The 7,207-nt window shown below is 46.7% G+C and overlaps 1 protein-coding gene across 2 annotated transcripts in view; it reads left to right on the top strand.

The window, feature by feature from the left end:
* The first annotated feature begins 3,271 nt into the window (after positions 1-3,271).
* Positions 3,272-7,207, top strand: part of LOC149360168 (solute carrier family 41 member 1-like) — a 43,373-nt gene continuing 39,437 nt past the window's right edge. Inside the window, exon 1 of one of the 2 annotated variants that reach the window (XM_089572194.1) lies at positions 3,272-3,384. The gene's annotated coding sequence lies outside the window, so the exon portion shown is untranslated. Of the gene's footprint in view, positions 3,450-7,207 lie in introns of both variants that reach the window. The other variant, XM_089572195.1, reaches the window with a different exon arrangement.

Genomic DNA, 7,207 nt, shown 5'->3' with positions numbered 1-7,207 from the left:
GAAAGTGAAGTTTTCAAGCTTCTTTTCTCTATAGAGGCAATATTATTTCAGTCAACACGAATAAGTAAGTCTGCATGCTCATCTTGAGCAAGCAACCTTGAGCTCAAGCCGAATAATGATAAAAAAGGGCACAAATTCAGAGGAGTTTTCGATGCCATTTACGAGAATATCATTCAGCACCTACCACTGAATTTTTACTGGTGTGATGCTGGCTTTTTTTCTGGGCTTATTCCTGAGTTAATGCGGCCACAAAGCATTTTACAGCTCATCTGTGCATGTTGTATTCCTGTGTCCTACAGCATTAAAGGGGCCCTGAAACACCTTTTTAGCACAGTAGATAACCTCCCTCAATCGCTAGAATTTTTAGTTATGTGTTCAGTCAAAAAAAAAACCATTGGAACCATTTGGGTTTCCAATTGGAATGGTGTTCCAATTGGATGGTCCAAATGGACTATCCTATTGGACCATTTGGGTTTCCAATTGGAATGGTGTTTCAATTGGATGGTCCAAATGGACTATCCAATTGGACCATTTGGGTTTCCAATTGGTGAGCCCAATTGGTCCGCCGAACTGCACCCAATTTATCCAATGAATGCTTGCATGTTTGACGAAAAAGGTAGAACTAATATGGTACTTCCAATAAGCAGCTTAGCCTAATAAATTGTACTCACCACCTACACCACCACTGGAGCTGAATTTAAATTAAATATCTGCGCTCAGTGGGCAAGCGCCACCGGCCCCAGCAAGAGAGCCTAATAAGTTGGGTATATAAGTTGGAGCAGAAGTGTGTTCTCTGGATGTACATATTGAGGTAATGTATGCTACAGTGCCTGAATGTGCAGTGTTGCTTGTGTGTGATGCATGTGTGTCTTTTGGCTTTGATTTCCATAAAAGCATGTTAATTTCAATTCCGTAGAAAAATGTTGATTGGCACTAGGAAGAGTGTCTCCCCGCAGTCCTCATAAATCAGTTTTCCTTTTGCACCTTACAATGTGTTAAGTTGTAGAAATATTCATCCAAGATCCTAGAGCTTATTATTCAAGCATTTAGCTACCTTTCTCAATGAACGTAACATATTTTGTGAATATTTTCTGGGTCAAATAACTGCCTGGCCTAATGGGTCCAATTGGCTAGTCCAGTTGGATCCAACTGGTCGGGGGCTAAAAACACAACTGGAACCAATTGGGAGCAATGGGAATGTCCAATTATAGTTCCAACTGGAATGTCCAATTGGTTTCAATAGTTTTTTTGACTGGGTTACCATAATCATCCAAGGGTCCGAATAATTCCCAAGTGAAATTTGCTGAATTCTTGCTGGGATAGCTCCAGTAGTACTGGTTTATTAGCATATTCTGAACAGCAACTGGTACCATCAGCTGATCGAACCAGTAAGTGATGGAACCAGCCTCACCGTTAGCTTCTATATATATAGCACCAAAACATTAGATTCAATTCTTTTCGGATAAACCATGCATACATTGTAATGTCCTCTCATTCTCTAACCTTTCTGGAATGTTACAAACAGATGTTAAAGTAACTTCCTAAACGTTAAGCACACGCAATTCTAGAGGTCCGTGTACTGTGCGATGTCAGTGCACGTTAAAGAACCCCAGGTGGTCGAAATTTCCGGAGCCCTCCACTACGGCGTCTCTCATAGCCTTAGTCGCTTTGGGACGTTAAACTCCATAAACCAAACCAAACTAAACCAAACCAAAAAGTAGCAGAAAATGTTCGCTACCACTAGTGCACAGAGGGGTAGCAAGGGGGGCAGAGGTCCACCCAAATGGCATGAAGGAGGGGGTCGCAAGTTTTGTCCTCTATTGCTTCCTGCTACACAGAGCCATCATTAAAACGTCGCCAATGTCGCCATGAAGCATGCAGCACCTTGCTCGAACCAGAGCCAGCAGAAAACGAAACCAGTACAAACCAGTAGATTCCCGTTCACAAATTTTCACCTGTTTCAGTTTTCAATGTATCTTGCAAGAAACATTGACAAGTAGCATGCATAAAGTATTCGAAGCTTTCATTTTGCTCATACCACGTGGAAGAAGTGAAAGTGCGGAACTATGTAAATTATTTGGAAACATGCAACGTTCGTAGAGTTCGAACAGCCCGGTCCAAGCGCGCGCCTAAAGAAATCTTGGATAGATGATGCCGCCGTAGTAAATAAATTCTCTAGCTGGGAAACTCCGCTTCAAAAAGTCGTATGTTTGAAGAGTTTCCGAAGTTTCCAGAACCACTTTTGGTGTTTGCTGGCTTGCGGATAGCACCGCCATCTGGAAGCGCTCTCACCATTTATCGCCTTTGTCTTTAGAAGAAAAACTCTGTTTACTTAATTTATTTTTAATTTATCTATTTGAATGTTATTTATATGCATTTTTGTCTCTGCTTCTGTTTCATTGATATTGCTGCAAGGCGATTTTAGTTTGTCAGCAATCTCAAAAGTTTGTACCGCGGACGCGGTTTACATTATTGACCACGAGCGTCACGACAATCTGTAAACTCTTCATATTTTGGCCCCATGCCTAGTCAGACTGATGTACAGTTTCTCAACCGGGCAGATTAAAGAGAATAAAAATGAGTACCGACAACAGAAACACAACTGCAGTGCTGCACAACGGAACAGCGAAGCCCAGCAGCAAAAACATCGTTCTTTGTTGGCCGGCAAGATGGGAAATTGTTGATTGTAGGGGCTTTATGATTGTAGCGTCACTAGCGCCACCTTTTACTCAAACGATATTCAAGTAAGAAACACCTAAAGAGTTCAAAAACAACAGCTGTGCAGGGCAATAGGTGTCGCAGCAATCGTATAAGTAGACCTTAATAAATTTTCTCAATATTTATTTTATCTTTTAGGACACCACCATTTTGGAAGGCGACAGATTTAAGACACTTGTACAAATATTTTAACCCCTGATGACGCCTCTGAATAGCCACTTATGCAGCGAGAAGTTGCAAAAAAAAAATCTGAAAGGGTTTCTTTTTTTTTTTTTGGGGGGGGGGGGGGGGGGAGAGAGAGAGAGAGATCACTGATCTCCCCTAGTGGAGATCAGTGAGAGAGATATCAAATGGTAGGGGACGCTACGTGAACCTCTAAAGCTCTCATTTCTCTATGGTTTCCCTCCGGTTTCTCTTGTCGTGTTTGACCATGTGTTTGACGCACTATCCATACGTGGGCTTCCTCGAACGTGACATCATTTTTTTCCCGTGACGTACTTAATCGATTTCACCAATCGCAGCAGCACCTTTCAACGACGCATCGTAAGGACCTATGGCGTCGCAGGCCGTCGGTGACGTAGAGTTTGTCGCGTTGCGATGGCTACGAGTGTCAGCGCCGTCAATGGCCAGGTGACTGAAGCAACCGGTCCATTCGGATAGGCCTCGGTGAGTCCGGATTGCGACAGTTTTTTGCCATTTTCTCCTGAAAAGCTACGTCCTGGGTATTCCAGGTAATTTTTGTCAACAATGTAAGAACTTTGGGAGATGTCGTGTGCAATTTCCGCGAGCGCTCACCCTTTCCTCGAGGCGAGAAAATTAAAAGTAGAACAGTGCGCCGGCTAGTCTTTCCGTGCGCTAAGTGGACTATGGTCGCCGACGCGAACCCCATTGAATGGGACTTTTGAAAATTGTCCCAAATTTGATACCACTCTTTGATTCGACAGGAGCGATGGCCTAGACCGGCAAATATGTGAAAGAGCGACCTTCTGGTCAAGCTTTGTACCCGAGGAAAGCGGTGTCAAGCGCCTAACGGTACCACTGTCGCGTGGTGACCTTTTCGTCTCGCATTTCGGTGCGCGTCGGCTGTTTATGGTTTTCTGTCGCCGCCGATTTCGTGATGATTGACGTGTTAACCGCCGCCTTGTTTGCCTGTGCTTCCGTCTTGTCTCGTCGTACATCTGCGCTCATCCGAAGAAAAGCAGGCCGCCCCCAGCAACGCGTCACAGTATGCGGCCTGCCCGGACATGCTAGATCTCGTTGAAGCGACCCGACCGCTCTTTGTGCAACAGTTTTGCCAAGGATCGAGTTAACCGGCGTGCTCAGCTTTTGCTTATGGTTGTCTGCTTTTTGGCGCTCCCTTTGAAAATCGACCCTTCGGCGGGTACGGAAATACAGTACAGGACTGTGCGTCGATCCGGCTTTTCGACGCGCTATACATTTCGCACGTGAGACCTTGCGACGACGACAGCTGCTGTTCGCTGAAACGAACAAAGAATAACGCTGGATGGACGTCAGCATGGAATAATGCACAGAGGTGAAGCCGGTATGTGCGTCTGCAGCGTCAGAGATACGCTGCGTTGCCCATTTAGGTCTTCCCAGAGATGTGCGTCATCTTCGCGGCGCTTTCAATTTGTCGTTGAAGGAATGCGCCTTCGTTTTTCACGCACCAGCCGTGCTAACGGGCCTAGTTTTTAACGTTCCTCAATCGCTTCTTAAGTATTCTGCGCGCGCTCAAAAGTGTGACGCGTGTTAAGTGTTTTTTGATGGCCCTTTGCGCCTAGTCACAGCGAGAGCGTCGAGCTAGGTTTCATTCATTCATTCATCCGCGAGCGCCAGTGAGTGGCCGACATTACGTCAACTCGTGAGAAGAGAGGAGGAAACTGAGAGGGGAAAACTGGCTTTCTACGCGTTTGTATTCGACGTATGTCATCGTCTAGTCGTGAGGCGAATGATAAACGGGGTAAAGCGGATCATCAGTGGTTACGCTAGGGATGGCGCGTACTGACCAGGCAGCGTCGACGGGCGCCGAGCGTTTTGCCTTGACCGCGGTGTGCGCGTTTGCGACGACTTGGTGTCAAGGAAGAAACTTGATGGTCCGCCCGCGTCAATTTACGCACTCTGATCGCCCGCGTTTGTGCCTTACTACGCATCGCCTGAAATAAAACGATCTCTCCTCGGTGGAAGATGCAGTGAGCCGAGGCGCGCGCGAGATGCGCGCGTTCTTGGCACGCTTCTTATCATCGGCTCCCGCCGCGCGGTTATTTGTCCCCCAGAGGAGGCGGCGGGTTGCGACACAGTCTGGCTCGAGAGCGACGGCGGCGACGATGCTTTAGCGTGGTTACTGCGCGGTCGGCGCCAGCGCGCACAACTCGCTTGCGTGGGCCTTTTTACTGCCGATTTCGCGACCCCGTTTTTGAGACGGACGAAACGCGAAAGTGTGCTCCGCGGCCGCGTCGGTAGACGTTAACGATCCCCAGACGGCGAAAAATAATCCGCCGCTATCATCGCGGCAGCGGCCGCAGCTGTTTCCGAATCTGAGGCCAAAGCACTGGCTTTTTCTTTCTCTTGTATGCATCCTCGTTGCTTTACTGTCGTTTTTTTTTTTTTTGGGGGGGGGGGGGGGGGGCGTGCTGTAGCGCTGCTTTCTGGTGCTCTGTTTTTTTAGCCGGGATTCTTCCTTGCTGCAGTTATCAAGATTTTTGAACACTGTCCGAGCAGTTCCAGGCAAGAGGAAATAAGTTGATATGCACACTCCTTGCACATGCTCTGAAAAGCACAGTTCTCAGCGGACGTGGATTAGCATTAATTTGTGATATTCCTTAATGAAAAGAAAATACTTTGAAAGGAGCATGACTGCGTTCCTGTCTTGCCTCTGCTTGCTTACTCACCTCTCCCACTCCGGTTTCACATTCTTCTACCTCTGCTGTCGACACCATCTGCCGCCACTTTTGTGAAACGGCGCATGTGGAAACTTCCTGATGTATTGCCAGCTGCTCTTCTTAATTTGGAGCACATGTGGCACTTGGGGTGGGTTACACTTGCTTCCACTGACTGTCACTAGTCAAGACACCATTCCTGCTTGGAAATTTGTTCCTGCAGAAAGCTGTCAATTGTAGTTCAAGAAGGGGTGTAATTAGTGGCTTCTGAATGATTGCTTCATTCATACTTTCTGCCAGTTAGTTGGGTGCATATCTCTGAGAGAGTCACAAGAACCTGTGCAGCCATGAAATGTTTGTTTTCACTGCACACAATAAAGTGAGGCATGTTCCAGTGCAAACCAGGTCTTGTTATCAGGTTTAAGCAGGTCTTGTTGCTAGAACTTGCTCTGTTAATGTCCAAGAGTTAAAAACAAAAACTTTATTTGAAGCTGGTATAGTGGGCGATTCGGGTGCCAAATCTGCTGATGTCATGTGCATACTGTTTCAACATAGAGCAGCAGTTACTCTGTGGAAGTTAGTGGAACACTCTGAAGCAGCTCTGTCTTTCGGAAATGCTTGAAGAGCAGTGTAGTGTGTACAATGAACTCAAATAAAACACAGTGAACGGAAAAACTAAATGGCATTATCATTGTGACCTTGTATCCAATGCCAGTGCCCTCACTGCACCTTGGCATATTGCAGTATAGGCTGCAAACGCAATCATTGACCTCTCACTTGACTGCAAGAAAACAGCCTGCCGTCCTACAGTGTGTAAGCATTTGGAAGTCACCGGAAATGGTTGCTGTTTGTCTTGCTGTAAAGATAACAGCTCCAGCGTTCTTTGCTCTCTCTGTGAACTGGCATGCAGCCCTCAGCTTTTTATTGCCACATGGCCCACACTGGAAGATGAAGTTCGCTCTTATCTTTACAGGGAAGCAACCTGACGTCATTTAAAGCTCGTATTTCTTGCGAGCTCGCTTGGTCGGCTGTCTTTTGCGGTAGTGACGCAAGAGCTCATTGTTTTGAGGCCTGGATGAGAAAAGTGGCATAGTCGCACACTTACCTAGTGACAACTTACAGCAGAACGCATGCTTGCGCTAGCACTCTGTGGCTGTGTGGTGATTCGTCAAAGACCTTTTGTCACCGTCGTGTTGTCTGTCGGAGAGTTAAACGTTGCTATTTTGGCAATGAGTTGTTTCTGCTGCAACGTAGGGGTACGCATGTCATAGCCCAGGGCAAGTGCTGTTCTCTCGTTTGTCAGGAGTTGGTTGAATAATAACGATAGAACGGAAGACAGGTTTATTCTTGGGCGGCAGGAATTAGCAGCTCCATGACAGGATGCGTGTGCAAAGCATTGTTCTGGTGGCGGTTGTGTCTAGGCTCTGCAGGCCATCTGAGCCCTATGTCTCTGTTGACAGGTGATACTTGTGCGCGTTGATGAAAGGCTGCTCGCCTGTAGTTGTACATTGTTACTTTGTGACCCGATATTGTGCCGCTTGTCAGCCACTGCCTGCTTGTCTGGTTTTATCCGCCTTGCGCGTTCTCTTTCAAGACGCACCTGCATAGCGATC

Source organism: Amblyomma mixtum, chromosome 2, assembly GCF_055824585.1.
Source record: "Amblyomma mixtum isolate Tamu chromosome 2, ASM5582458v1, whole genome shotgun sequence".
Taxonomy (NCBI): Eukaryota; Metazoa; Arthropoda; class Arachnida; order Ixodida; family Ixodidae; genus Amblyomma; species Amblyomma mixtum.
This window is presented reverse-complemented; position numbering and strand designations above follow the sequence as displayed.